Here is a 15,795-nt window from a genome sequence, read left to right on the forward strand (position 1 = left end):
TGACATGGGAAACATACGTTTACATTGCCAAAGCCAAACAAAACAAAACAGAGAAATCAGAAGTAATCAGTACAGAAGGAATTGTTTTGTCTGATTGACAGTCTTTATGGTGGTTGTATTCCATTGGATGTCCTTTTCTTGTCACAGCAGCTCACAAATCTTGCTGCTGTGTTTGCACATTGTTGTATTTCACCCAGTAGGTATGGGAGTTTTGAGTTCTTTTCCATGTTTTCAAAGTCTCTTTGAGTGTTTACAATTTGGGGGAAGTATATGTCTCTGATGTCTTGGTATAGTGGGCAGGTTGTTAAGAAGTGTAGCTCGGTGTCCACCTCTTCTTGTGTGCAGTGGGTGCACAGTCTGTCTTCTCTTGGGAGCCAGGTCTGCCTATGGCAGCCTTTCTCGATGGCTAGTTTGTGCTCGCTGAGTATGTACCTAATCAAGGATATTCTTAGTTTTGGGTCAGTCACAGTGCTCAGGTATTCTGCCACTGTGTACTCTCTGTTTAGGGCCAAATAGCATTTCAATTTGCTCTGGTTTTGGGTTGATTCTTTCCAATGTGTCAGATAGCAAGGTAATCACTTGCTGCATGGAAACACCTCTACTGTTGTCTCACAAGTCATCTTCCACACCTCTCCTCTACACCTCCTCTCCTCCTCTTCCTCCTCCTCCTCCTCCTCCTCCTCCTCCTCCTCCTCCTCCTCCTCCTCCTCCTCCTCCTCCTCCTCCTATGAAATTAAATCATTGTTACAAAAAAAGGAAAAGGAAAGAAATAAAACAGCTATATTTTGGAAAAGATGCCTATAGACTGCTTTTAGGTTTCCTATGAAATTAAATCTTAGAAAAAAGAAAAAGAAAAAAGTCCATAAAAACCCTGTTTATAGGTTTCATATAATTCTTAAAACCCACGGGAATGGATGATTAATGCACACTGCTGGCCCCTGCAAATTTACTGTACATGTTAGGAATGTTTGATATGAGAGTCCGCTTGAATGCCATATGTGCTGCTCTGTGTGTACAGTACTGCATGTGTGTGTGTGTGTGTGTGTGTGTGTGTGTGTGTGTGTGTGTGTGTGTGTGTGTGTGTGTGTGTGTGTGTGTGTGTGTGTGTGTGTGTGTGTGTGTGTGTGTGTGTGTGTGTGTGTGTGTGTGTGTGTGTGTGTGTGTGTGTGTGTGTGTGTGTGTGCCCATGCCCTGATCCATCACGACACATGATCTGGATTTCTCTGTGAGATGGTTAATGTGGCCAGAGTAGGTCTAGTTTTTCCCGTTCTCCCAAGGTTATTTAAACTAAACCAACCGTTGCTTAAAATGTCTCAAATCCCATACAGCATGGGCCACAGCCTAATGCCTGACAGTGGAACGCTGCTTTGCATGTAGTCTGATTATTATCTGCTACACAAATTGCTAGCAGCTGGGTTGTTCACGGCTGACGGTCTCATAGTTTATGTATTGAAACTGTCGGAATGTGGACAATTACCACTTTCACTTTCTCACAAAAAAACCTAATACAGTTTACATAAACTGTTCTCTTGAAAATCCTAGTTTAAAGGGCTTTACGAGCCTCCGGGGCTGTGGCTCAAAGCAGATAAAGAATTTGCTTCAGTGGCCTCTTTTCTTACAGCTCCCCGGTAGCGAGGACACGCACAGAAAAAGGAAAAGGCTATTTTCGTACACGGCGACGGAATAAAATGTGAGAACCAGTTTTTCCGGGGCTGTTCTTTTGCCTAATTGAGTTTTAACAAGGCTTCACATATAGGTGAAATGTATTGTACCACCCACCTCTTTAAAGGTCTGCTGAAGGTTAAATTGTACCAGACTCTAAACTGGACTGCGATATCTGTATTGTGATTTTTGGTAGGGGGAGGGGGGTCATGGAAAGGGGAAACCACAAGGAGGTTAGCCAGCAAACGCTTGAACCCCAGAAACTTTCCCCAGAGTTTTTCTCCCCATTCGTTTACTGATTTGTCACAGTCCAAGCAGTGGCTAATAATACCCCCCCTAATAAACAATTCCAAGCCAGGACACACGGACGCATGATTGTGTGCATTAAGTAGAGAACGGTAATAATTGTTTTTTTTGTTATTATTTGTATAAGTGTAAAGACTACTGACGCTACGCACTTTTGTCTGATATATTTACGCTTTTTTTACGCATGTACACAACTTCATACACAGTAATAAAGCAAGGGTTCTCTTATCGTAAGGTTTTATGATTAGCCTGTAGCCTTTCAGCAAGAGGAGAGAGGGAAAAAATAAATAAAGGAGAAGTTCTATGAACCGGGAAGGAGTTTAAGCTGTCATCTTGTCGGGAACTGGTGAGCACCTTGCGAGTGGTCGAACAGTTTAACCCATAATTACCACAATTAAAATAATACTCATATTAACAAAGTCAAATTGCTTCCAAATGGACTTTCACATGCACTGAGATGGAAAAAGAAAAACACATGGCATTGGGTGCTCTCAGGATTCTGACACCAGGGCTGGACGACGTGTCAAATATGAATTAGCCCCGCATACAAATGAGTAACTCTAGATGGTATTATGTCGCTGCCACAAGCCACGCTGCTAAGATTTCCACTGTATGAAGAAGAGAAGAACCGCCCATACAAAAATAAACTATAAAACTATGAGTATTCTTGTGTTTTATTTCTTCCTCAATTACTATAGAAATACTAAAGTGAATCACTATAGAAACACGACATTTCTACGGTAAGACCACAGGGATACTTTAGTGAATCACAATAAAAAACATAACATTTCTATAGTAAAACCACAGGGATACTATAGGGAATCACAATAAAAAACATAACATTTATATAGTAAAACCACAGGGTTTCACCATACATTTCACTACAGTATTTCCATTAAGTTCCTATAGTGTGCACGAAAACACCAAAATAATAGCTTACTATAAGTTTTACTATAGTTCATTTTTGTATGAAGGCCCTTCATCATTCATTGAAGGGGGAAGGGGGGGGGGGGCAACTTGAAGTTCCAGAAGTGGAATTCGTGCTTGTTTCCTGTTTTGGTGATAGGGCCACATAACCGTTTCACTGCGAATGCATGCTCTCACAATGCATGATGGGAATTCCCCCATGTGCTTTGTTGGGCTCTGCTCCAGATTCGGAACCATCGGGGCCAAACAAGACTTGTGTTTCTGAAAACCACGGAGAGGCTTCGGAGAGTTGGTTCGTGGACTTACATGTCTGAAAGGTCAACGCAGGGAGTGGAGAAAAAAGAGATGTGGTGTGAACACAATAGAAAGGCGTATGTGTGCATGTTAGCGCGGTGTGTGTGTGTGTATGTGTGTGCGTGTGCACATGAATACATATGTGCTCACTATTTGTGTGCATGCATGTGTGTGTGTGTGTGTGTGTGTGTGTGTGTGTGTGTGTGTGTGTGTGCGTGCGTGCGTGCGTGCGTGCGTGCGTGCGTGCGTGCGTGCGTGCGTGCGTGTTTGTATTTATGTGCATATTTAAGTCGTTCACTGTTCCTGGTCCTATATGCAGTGTTGCGATGACAATTTAAATTAAAATGTCTCCCGTGACGACATGAGAAAAAGGACAGTGAGACAGTAAATACAGTAAATACAGTAAGTATCACATGCCCCGACATGGCAGAACCTTTTTTCCCCCCTTCTTGTGGGGGGAATTGCAGGGGGTTCGACATCAAAGTCGAAGGAACCCTGCCGAAATCAAAATGTAAGCCGTGTGCCCTATAAAAATCACTCGACCTCTCACTCATGCGACGAAGAGAAACAAGTGAGAATCCAAAGTCAACACAATTTTCTCCTCTACTTCAAAAAAAAAAAGAAAAAAAAAAAGACCCACTCCTGTGTTTAGCCCTTTTGCTCTTCGGAGGCCGGGGAGCGCTGTTTTAAAGAGACCTCCAACGGTATTACTGCTGCCGGCAATAACAACACCATGTCCGCTAAAGCCTTCCCTGTGAACTTCTGATGAATAGGCCTGTTTTCAGTGCGGCGGTGAGAACGACTTGATCAGAGGAGTCCCGTGGACAGGGCCGCGCCGCTGAGCCCCGGACACCGTGCTCTTGACGTCCAGTGTGACCGTTGGAACCCAACAGGGGTTATTGCGCAGTTGATTTTATTGGCCACCATCTCAGTCTGGCGTTGCTCTCTTGCGGTCGAAAAGGTCTTGCATTTTTTTTTTTACGGGGCCCTTCACAGACCATGTACCGTGGAGACACTGCTGAACAACTGGATAATGACACGTTGGAGTTAGGTAATTGAATTCTTGTCCTATTTGTAGAGACAACAATATACAGAGCAACGTCCATGTGACTGACATCTGACCACAACGGTATAAGCATGGTGTTCATTTTAAGTCATAGCGAGGTTGATAGGGCAGTGACGCGCTGCTGAGTTCTTACAGTACATTCAGCACAATCTGTAATGGCAGGGAAGCTCAGAATAGTCCTATATTTCACATTACATACAGAAGAAGATCATGTAAAATGTACTGTTGCGACCAATATCAATAAATCCATTTGAACTATCTGGCTGATATTGTTGGCTGGTATCCTCTGGACTGTCTTTGCCTGCTCGGGGGAGAGAGCTGTGGGTGTTTTTTTTTTGTGCGAGGGGAACCGACGAACTTAGCCTGACCGGGAGAGAGAGAGTCTGATAAATGCTGTGAGGAGAGAAGTGCCTATCTCTCCAGCCTGAGTAATGGACTGCTTCTCTGTGGAGACAGACACACTAGGACACAGTGAGTTCCCACTGAGGCCCAGGGGGACGCCCCGCAGCCCAGACCTCGCCAACCGCCCACGGCTGCATGTCCACACGCCAAACAGCCTTCGGCCACAGCCAAGGCACACACACAAGAGACATTTATAGACAGGCAGAAACATGCAGACAAGAAGACAGATACAGTAGATGTTGGCAAACGTCACATTGTCCGAGACAATGTTTCACCGAATACAGTCACACGACACATATTTGTTATATATCCGTTATGATTCCATTATGGGCTTCCCTCAAAGTGAGGCTTTTTTTACTCAAATCACAATAACTGCAGCCGAGTCCCTATTGATATTGTGTATATTTGAATGTAGTGGATTGTGGTCTGTGAGGGTATTTGTGCAGGGTTACTGTAGCGGCTCACAGAGTAGAACACCCTCCCCAAGTGTCCACAGAGTGCTGGGGGAGATGTAAAACACTGAGAGCATTTTTCTCAGCATTTATGCATACTCAGAGAGGAGAAAAGTAGACCGGTGGTTTATAATTCCCCGATTTCTTCTGGAACATGCATTGAAATATAAACGAGCACAATAAATTCACTTTTAACTGCCTTCCTGGGAATTAGGCGCATAGTCTGGACTTAAGGAACTCTCGAGCTTTCATTAAAAGCCACATCGTTTCTCGTTAAAGTAACAATGTCCATCTCATGGAGTCCGCAGCACGTGTGTTTGTGTGTGTGTGTGTGTGTGTGTGTGTGTGTGTGTGTGTGTGTGTGTGTGTGTGTGTGTGTGTGTGTGTGTGTGTGTGTGTGTGTGTGCTCCCTGAGAAAACCTGGTGGTTAGGAACAGGGTTTGGGGAGCGAGCGAATTGGGTTTTCAGCGGACTCGCCTCACACCTCCCCGAAATTGGTCTTTCTATACCTTCGTTGTTGCACCTTGTTGGTTCGTTTGGGGGTGTTGGAGGAACGGAGGAGGAAAACGCTCTCTCACCTGGTTTATGTAGCGTGGTCTCTGTCGAAGAGGCCGCCCGGTGGAGGATGATGACAATGGCTGTGCTTCCAGTAATGACATTTTAATGTGCATCTCAGGGGGGAAGCCGGCTGAAGGGATTTCTGGTATTTGTGTATGAATTAACATTGACTTCATTTGCATGTTGAGGCCACGGTAGTTTGTTCTCTCTCTCTCTCTCTCTCTCTCTCTCTCTCTCTCTCTCTCTCTCTCTCTCTCTCTCTCTCTCTCTCTCTCTCTCTCTCTCTCTCTCTCTCTCTCTCTCTCTCTCTCTCTCTCTCTCTCTCTCTCTCTCTCTCTCTCTCTCTCTCTCTCTCTCACGGGAACAAGCGGTCTTTTGGGCGCTTGCAGGATGTAAGTTGAGCAGGGAGAGCGAAAAGGAAGGATGTTTCTTTTTCCCCTCTGTAACCTCAATTCTAAACCTCTTTCTTTTGGGGGGGTGAAAAACCCATTATGCATATTATTCAAGGCCTTTTCATGTCTATCGAGTTACATGCATTTTTTTCTCTTTAACTATATTATTCATGTTTTCCAACCTCTCGAGGAACACAATATCCATTTGATTTTAATATCTTGATATCTTTTATTTTTTACCGCGTTCTGTTCTTTTATCAGCTGAGCTGAGGAGCTCGCGAGGCATCAGTCAGCGATCTGCCCTGTGAGCCTCTCCCGGTCGCTCCGGAGCAGCGTGGCTTGTGGAGGCAGCTGGAGCCGGCGAGGATGAAGGATAGGATGGAGCGACGCACGGTGGAACCCGGGGAGGCGCTGGGGCGTAATTTAAACAGGCGACGACTGCAGTGCAGACAGGAAATGAGAGGAAGGCTAGTTCCTGGGACGGGACCTGAATTGGATGTTTCAGACCCAGACCGGTATCAGGAAAGAGAGGACTTATGCAACGTTGTGAAGGGCAACAGTAAGGTCATTCAGAGCAGCATTTCCTCTGGCTGATCGCTCGCCGCCACCGCTATCGCAGTTCCCCACATCCCTCTCAAATAATTTCAATAGGTCGGATTCAAAGTCTGAAACTCAGCCCGGGGTTGAATGAGACCTCCTGTTGCTGCAGCCTGTTTTAAAAAGGCTCCGCTCCGCTCTTCCATTCAGACTGCTTTGATTTGAAGTTTTGGGACAGTTTCATCCGATGGAAGGAAGTCGAAAGTTGAAAAGGCAGGAATTATTTCAATATTAGATTAAAAAAAAAAGGAATAAAAAAAACACAGGATAAAGTAATATGCTTAGGCCTGGCCTGAAAATTCCCCATGTGACTGGGTCCCTTTTTAGTCTGTGGTATTGATTTAAAGCAGACCCTTACACAATAGCATAGTCAGAACCCAGTCCACCTAACCTCTCGCATGCCAGTGCACTGGAAGAGAGCAGACCTGAAGCAGCTCTGGACTGTGTAACACCCAACCATCTTGTGAGTTCTCACTGCTCAGCTTCATGAAGCGCGGAGCCCAATGCCAGCCCGCCAGATTACTGGCCCTAATCAATTTGATTAGCCTGAGAGGGCGGACATCTTGGCTCACATCTGGACCGCATGCTCTACCTCTCTGCAGTTCAGTCTGACAGCAGCAGGGTCAAGGCATTCGGCTACACAGGGAGCTTATTCAATGAGACTGGTAACAACAGCATAATACTGTACGTGTGTGTGTGTGTGTGTGTGTGTGTGTGTGTGTGTGTGTGTGTGTGTGTGTGTGTGTGTGTGTGTGTGTGTGTGTGTGTGTGTGTGTGTGTGTGTGTGTGTGTGTGTGTGTGTGTGTGTGTGTGTGTGTGTGTGTGTGTGTGTGTGTGTAGGTGTGTGTAGGTGTGTGTGTAGGTGTGTGTGTGTGTGTGTGTGTGTGTGTGTGTGTGTGTGTGTGTGTGTGTGTGTGTGTGTGTGTGTGTGTGTGTGTGTGTAGGTGTGTAGGTGTGTGTGTGTGTGTGTGTGTGTGTGTGTGTGTGTCTGTGTGTGTGTGTGCGTGCGTGTGTGTGTAAGACTTGTGTGCATGTCTGTGTGTGTACATGTGTGTTTGTGTGTGGTGTATTGGGGGCAATCAAGCCAAGGTCTAGTTGTATGAGGTAAATCAAGCATGGAACATTCTATAGTCACAGGGAATGTTCTCACTGCGTGACAATTCAAGTCATGTGAAATTGTTCAGGCTCTTGCAAATATTTTGATAAGGAGCAGGAAAACTGTATGAAAACACAAGTAGGGGAGAGTGGGGTAAGGGGTGCCAAGGGGCAAGTAGTGCCACCCCTGTTATCTAGAAAACCATAGAAGAAGTTGGTCATGTGACAACATATTTTTGAAGAGGCATCCATTTCACTCAACCTGCAAAGAAGGGAGACACCTGACTTGAGAGGTAAGCACATTTAAGTAAAAAAAAATTTTTAAATGCCCTCCAAAGTAAAATTTGTATGATCAAGGTTTTTTGATTGCTGTGTTTGAACAATTATAGACAACTTTGAAAACAGTTCACACATGTTTTAGTGCTTTAGTAAGCTACACCATGAGTCTATACAGTTAGCATGATGCTAGCTCAAAACAGCTGGGGGATGCATTTTTTTCAAAATGGTTGGGGTGATTTGTGCCAAAGGGCCTGGGTTAAGTTGTTACAGGTGTTCTGTTTGTTAAGTTGCCCCAACTTATAATTATTAACTATATATATTACTTTATTGTATTTTATTGTTATTGTATATTGTATTCTTACATTTGATCACTAAAACTATGTGATATTCTTAATTTTAGACCAAAATCCATCATGCCACGCAGATATACTAACGGAAGACAGACAGGGTTTCAAGAGAAGTTGGAAAGAGCAGTGAAAGAGGTGCAACAGGGGAAGACTAAAGGTCAGGTTGGAAAGGAGATGAAGATCTGCAGGATGCTTTTACCGCTTTTGAGATTAAAATGATCTGTTTGACTTAAAATTATTAATGGCACAATTTACCCCAGTGTATTCTCTCTAATGTCACAATTTACCCCGCACCGGGGGCAAGTTGTGCCACAAAACCACTTTTTTTTCTAAAGCTATATTTCTGAAACAGTTTATTTAAGATCCAAAGTGATTGTCCCCAGGGATGCACAACATCCTAAACTATATGTACATATTTTAGTTGGGGGAATTACTGTAATCCCCTTGCTTTAAAGGCACTTTAAGTAAAAATTGGCACTACTCACCCCACTCTCCCCTATGCCTATTCAAAATTGATCCAATCCAGATTACTGTGTGCAGTGAATCAGTTTCGATAGTAAAAAGTCTCCAAGCACCACCTTGTGAGCTAATTTCAGCCGCACTCTAATGACGGTAAAAACACAGGGCGGCACATATCACCCGCTTTCCGTCGCTTTTCACGCTCATTCTGGGTGCAGGCTAGAATAACAAAGACATAAGTCATTCCAGGCCTCCTATTATAAACAGGTGTCAGTTTGGTGATAAAAAATGACATCTTAATTCAGGGCCGAGACGCTTTGTCAGAGTGGATTAACACATCATCAGCAGAGATTTATTTTTATTGTGCCGGCATCGTTTGGGTGGAGGTCAGCCATGTCAGAAGTAGTGGTCTCACCCTCTCTCGGGGGAGCATTTGAATGACTAGTTAAACTTTGATGGCTCTCTCTCTCTCTCTCTCTCTCTCTGAAAGAGGAATCTCCTCAACTGGTGCTTTGTACTATGTTTGCTCCTGGGCACATGGACTGTTTGGGACACGTGCAGTACTGCTCTGGAATGAGCATCATAGCCACCCGCTGGCTTGACACAGGGATTGTGCCATGGGGGCAGTTCCGGTTTAGTCGATATTGACAACTGTCTCCCGTACCATGACATGAGAAAGCAGGTGTGATGATCAGTCTATGATGTCTCACCCGTCGGCAGCTCCTTTCAGAATCAGTTAGGCCTATAAATGATAGACAGTATTGCACTACTATAAAATAAAATAAATAAACTGGTAGCACTACTAAATTATATTTTCTTTTTAAGTCAAGCGTTCTGAATCTAAATCAGTGGAGCTGCTCCAGGCTTCAGATTTCAGGCTGCCACACTGAAAGCTCTGTCCGCAAAGGTCTGCAGTCTGGTTCGGGGAGAGCTGACCAGTGTCTGTGGATCGCAGGGACCGTTAACTAATAACCGAATAGCCTCAGGCCATACTGTAAAGATACCATGTCTACTTCCTTAAATCTACTTACTGTAGATTGCCCACAGGGCCGCCTGGGAGAAATGCGAGGCCCTGTGCGAGATTTAAACGCGAGCCCCCCCCCCCCCCCTAAAAGGTAAAAAAAAAAATATATATATAATTTTTTATTTTTATTTAATTTTTTTTCATACAGTCAACATATTCTTAAATAATAGCGCTGCCCGAGGCTGGGCATGATACAGTCAACATATAGCAAGAGAGAGAGCGAGAGAGCGAGAGAGAGCTCCCGTTCTACAGTCAATATACAGTGTTATCGCTGCACAGACCCGGCAATGCCCCTGACCCTCCACCAGAGCAAGGCCAGAGAGAGAGAGAGAGAGAGAGAGAGAGAGAGAGAGAGAGAGAGAGAGAGAGAGACACACATTGGAAAGAAACAACCCAAAACCAGAGCAAATTGAAATGCTATTTGTCCCTAAACAGAGAGTACACAGTGGCAGAATATCTGAGCACTGTGACTGACCCAATACTTAGAAGATCCTTGACTAGGTACAGACTCAGCGAGCACAGCCTAGCCATCGAGAAAGGCCGCCATAGGCAGACCTGGCTCCCAAGCAAAGACAGACCCACTGCACACAAGATGAGGTGGAAACCGAGCTCCAAATCCCATACCTACTGGGAGAAATACAAGAATGTGAAATAAAGCCCATTTGAATTGAAGAGAGAGAGATAGAGCATGTCTGTGTGTGTTAGAAAGAGAGAGATAGAGAGAGAGAGCATGTCTGTTTGTGTGTGTGTGTGTGTGTTAGAGAGAGAGCATGTATATGTGTGTTAGAAAGAGAGAGAAATATAGAGAGAGAGCATGTCATTTTGTGTGTTAGAGAGAGATATAGAGCATGTCTGTGTGTGTTAGCAAGAGAGAGAGAGAGAGAGAGAGCATGTGTGTTTGTGTGTTAGAGAGAGAGAGCATGTCTGTGTGTGTGTGTTAGAGAGAGAGCATGTATGAGTGAGATAAGCAAAGATGAGCCCCTAAAGGATATTCAACTTTTAATGGAAGAACAAAACAGAAGGAAAAGATAACTTCACAAAGGCAACATGAATATACATAGATCCAAAAGGACAAAGATCAACACTTAAATCCAAAGAGAAGAGGGTCTATACCAGAGAAAACAAAGTAGCAAGGAGCCAATGGCCGACATCAGCTAAATAGGCTAACTGCAAATAGAGTAGCCAGGTACTGACACCAGGCCACACACCGTTAGCTACTACAACAGCTAGCCGGCCCGTTTGGCTCAATATAACGTTAGCTACGTTAGCTAGCCGGCCCGCTTTGGCTCAATATAACATTAGCTACAACAGCTAGCCGGCCCGTTTGGCTCAATATAACGTTAGCTACGTTAGCTAGCCGGCCCGCTTGGCTGAATATAACATTAGCTACAACAGCTAGCCGGCCCGTTTGGCTCCCGAGAGAGAGAGAGAGAGAGAGAGAGAGAGAGAGAGAGAGAGAGAGAGAGAGAGAGAGAGAGAGAGAGAGAGAGAGAGATAGATATATCCACGGCGGGAATAGAATAGAGTGCATTAAAAACTCACCAAACGTCCAAGAGGATGGAGACAACCGCGTGGAGTTGACGAAGTTCATCTGCCGAATGACCGTCCTCTTCATCTTGGCATAACAATGCTGCACGCGCTCTCTCTAGGTTAGCTAACGCTAGTTAGCCTTTAGCTAAGCTAGCTACTAGCCGACATCATCATGGCTATCCCGACTGAACCACACGTTAGCACTCGATATTATAACGTAGCTAAAGCTAACTAGCTGTCCCTGCCTTTAGCTAAGCCGACATGGCTAGCCTGACTGAACTGTCTAACATGCAACAACTTTCATCTTCAGTCCATCTGCCGAATGACCGTCCTCTTCGTCTTGGCTGGCATAACTAAGCATAACCTCCATGCTGCATGCGCAAAATAGTCAAACGCAGCTGACGCACGCCGGCCGTCTGTACACATGTAACATAACCCCTCCTTTAGTTGAAACCAATAGTATGTCTGCTGCAGAGCTCCAGAGCTCCAATAGTGAGTATGTCTGCTGCAGAGCCGCAGAGCCAGGAACAAGTCAGACACATTCTACAAACGTGTCTAATGTGAAATATATAAGCATATAAGCAAAACTAGATTTTAGGTCTGTGATGAAAAAGGACCTCGCGGGAAGGGGGGCCTTGCAAAAAATAATAAAAAAAATTAAAAAAAAATAATAAAAAGAACAATAAATTAAAAATATTTATTTTTTATTTTTTTTATTTTCTTTTGTGCGAGGCCCCCCTTCCCGCGAGGCCCTGTGCGACCGCACTGCTCGCACACCCCCTGAGGCGGCCCTGATTGCCCATTATGGTAGCCGAGGTGATCAGTTTGTACTACATCTACCTCAAGAAAAGATTCTGACCGATTGTTGCGTGTGGGGGTTTGTCTGTACCCTGATCAGGTGTTCCCAGTGTGTGATGTGTTATGTCTAGTTGTAGTTCCCTGTTCTGGTCTTGTAGTCCTTATCGTTTTCCTCCCAGGTGTATCCATTTGTAATCAACCCAGGTGTGTCTTGTCTCGTCATCCCCTCGTGTATAACTGTCCTGTTCTTCCCTGTGTGAGATGCTGATCCTGTCTGTACAGTTCTGTGTTTTGTTTGTCATTATTTTATGTTACTTTCTGATTACAAAAACCATGGTAACTATTAATTAAATATCTTTTGTTGGTTACTTTGGCTACCGTCTCCTTATTATGTTACATTGACAAGACAACGAGCCTTCCTTCAGTCAATGGTAACGTAATACCGATATAAGATAACGATGTTCCCGATCATTTACCGTACGTATATATATACATACTGTATACAATATACAGTATGTCGTCACATTTATCATAAGGTTCATTCAAATCACTTTCATTTTAGATCCGGGAGAACCTTTTGAATTTGACTCATTGTTTGAAGCAAAAAGGCGATACAGGGATGAGGTGGAACTTCAATTTGAACAGGCTTATTCCAGAGGTATGTGGCACGGTCTCAAAACGATGACAGATTACAAAGGCACCTCCCCCAAGCTGAACAATGATATCTCCCTGGCGGATGAGCTAAATACACACAATTATCAAGTTTGCTGATGATACAGTCGTGGTGGGCCTGATCTCTGCAAACAACGAGAGGGCCAACCTGGAAGAGGTAGAGGACCTGGCGCTATGGTGTCGGGAGAACAGCCTCTCCCTGAACGTCAGCAAAACTAAAGAGATGATTGTGGACTTTAGGAGGTCGGGGGCCAGGGACTACAGCCCCCTCAGCATCGACGGGGCACCGGTCGAGAGAGTGAGTAGTTTTAAGTACCTCCGACTCCACTTATCCGAGGACTTGACATGGACCACACACATTGACAGTGTAGTGAAGAACGCACGGCAACACCTCTACTTCCTTAGGTGCGTAGGAAGTTCAAAGTGAGTCAGAAGATCTTCAAGAACTTCTACTCGTGCACAATAGAGAGCATCCTGACTGGTAAAATCACCTCCTGGTTTGGGAATAGCACCACACAAGACCGCTGCAGACTAGAGAGTGGCCTGTTCAGCCGAGCGCACAATTGGAGGTGGGCTTCCCATTCTCCAGGACGTTTATAACAAGCGTTGCAGGGCCAAGGCTAAGAGAATAATCAAAGACTCTAGTCACCCAAACAACTGCCTCTTTGAACTGCTGCGGTCAGGCAATCGCTACCGGAGTCTCGTGGCCAGTACATGAGAGGAGCTTCTATCCCCAGGCCACCAGGATGCTCAATGACAATGACACTATGTAACAACTAAGGCTGTCAAAGTTAACGCGGTATTAACGCGTTATCGCCCGATTCTATTAACGCCACTATTTTTTTTTAACTCAAGATTAACTTTTTCAAAAAAATATATATTAGACTTCACTCAGGTGCAATGTTCCCTCTAATTATTTTTTGGTCTGAGCAAACACTCAAACCTCCTGAGCAGACATCAGCAACTACTGAGCAACATACGTCACCTGCCGATTAACCGGTTAGTTGATAAGCGGCGGTTTGTAAAAAATATGAGAATCTTAATTTCCCTTAATGTCTTAACATAAAAATATATACATTTTGCTGATACACAGAGAAATAATACAAAAAGGCATATTATATTCCTTAATCAAATATTTATTTGACCATTGATTGACGATACAGAGCATAGTCCTTACTTTGGCTGGGTTGGCGGCGGCGGTGTGAGTCGTGTCACTAACTTTTGTCTTTTTAGGAGGCTGACTCGTCATTATTTTATTAAGTGAATTATAATGCGACTTCAAGGGTGACCATATTGTGATTTTTTTTAAAGAGGACACTCTGCCTTCAGCCTCAAGATACTTAATCAAAGTTTACTCAAAGATGCCTTATCATTATAATATATTTAAAGTATACCTCCTCTGTATGGATATAAAATTATTGTTTATATTATTTTATATAACAAAATAATATCTCTCTATAACCAAAGTTACTCAACATGCTGTATTATGCCTAAAGTAATCTATCTGACAAATCTCAAGAAAATAACTAAATCAACCTATGACAAAATAATATATTTTTCAAGTCTTACTGGACAAAATAAATAACAAGAAAAATATGATGTAATGTTCTAAATAATACCTCTTCTGTATTAGAAAATCCAGCTTTAAAAAATATATCTTTATCTTTTCAATGTAATGTAAATTATAAAACAGAAACCTCACAAAGATACTAATTTAAAAGTGCACTATGCAGTTTCAGATTTGTTGCAATTAGTGTACTAAACTAATTTATTACACACATAATCCTTAGAATGATTGTATCATAAGCATCTTATCAAACCAAAACATCATTTTGAGGCATCAAAATAGTTTTCAATTATTTTCTTTCTCTCTCTGTATAGCTGCATTCTTCAATCAATTCAGTCAACTTTGCCATCAAACTCTCGCCTCGCACTGCTTTGTTTGTAATGTTTTGCTGTGTCCATGTGAGCTTTGAGATCGCCAGCACCTTTATTAGACACATAAACATATGGTCAAGCTTTGCACGTGTTGCACTCTGCTTCCAATTAGTCTCGACCGGGATGATAAATTGGAAATTTTCTCTGCAGTTCATCTGTAATGTACATTTTCGCGTTTGCATTGTGAGGAGCCAGCAATGCTGGTCGGATCTCTCCACTTCCTCATCTGTTGTGTGTGTATGTGTGAGCGTGCAGTAGCGCTGCCCACAAAGCACTGAAAGCGGGGCTTCTCTTGGTAACGTCACACGCAACAGGTTACCGTTAGGGATGTCCCGATCAAATTTGTTTGCTCCCGATCCGATCCCGATCATGTGATCCCGATCCGATCAACAAAAATATATATATTTTTTAATTTTTTTTTATCCCAATTTCTCACATTACATTCACCCTGAATGTTGACGTTATCAAGGTGAAAAGTTAACTTAATTCAAACGAGGCATTGCAATCCTTGACATAAATCATTTGATGTATAATTAAATCAAAGGAAATGCGTTTGTGTTTGAGAGTGTGGCTGGTCTGCCGTTCTGCAGATGGATACTATTGGTTTGTTTTGGCAAAAAATTCTTCTGCTCTGCGTGACAATAAATAAATGAATGATGATATGCAATTTAAAACCAAAACTAAGGCCTCAGTATGAGTTTAAGACGTGAACATGGTCATGTTTGTTGAATAAAAAAAAATGTAAAAAAAAAAAAGCACCTTAGGGGGAAGGTTGCTCAGGTGTATTATTGATACTCTCATTGATACTATGTTTGTTTCTGACTCAATGTGTGTGTGTGTGTGTGTGTGTGTGTGTGTGTGTGTGTGTGTGTGTGTGTGTGTGTGTGTGTGTGTGTGTGTGTGTGTGTGTTTCAAGTTTCTTTAATAGTTGTCATACAGAAGTACAGAATACTTTCATACAAAATGCTTCTTACTGTTACGCTCCAGAGACTGTGCT

The sequence above is a fragment of the Notolepis coatsorum genome, assembly GCF_963971535.1.
Source record: "Notolepis coatsorum genome assembly, chromosome: 13".
In the NCBI taxonomy this organism is placed as follows: Eukaryota; Metazoa; Chordata; class Actinopteri; order Aulopiformes; family Paralepididae; genus Notolepis; species Notolepis coatsorum.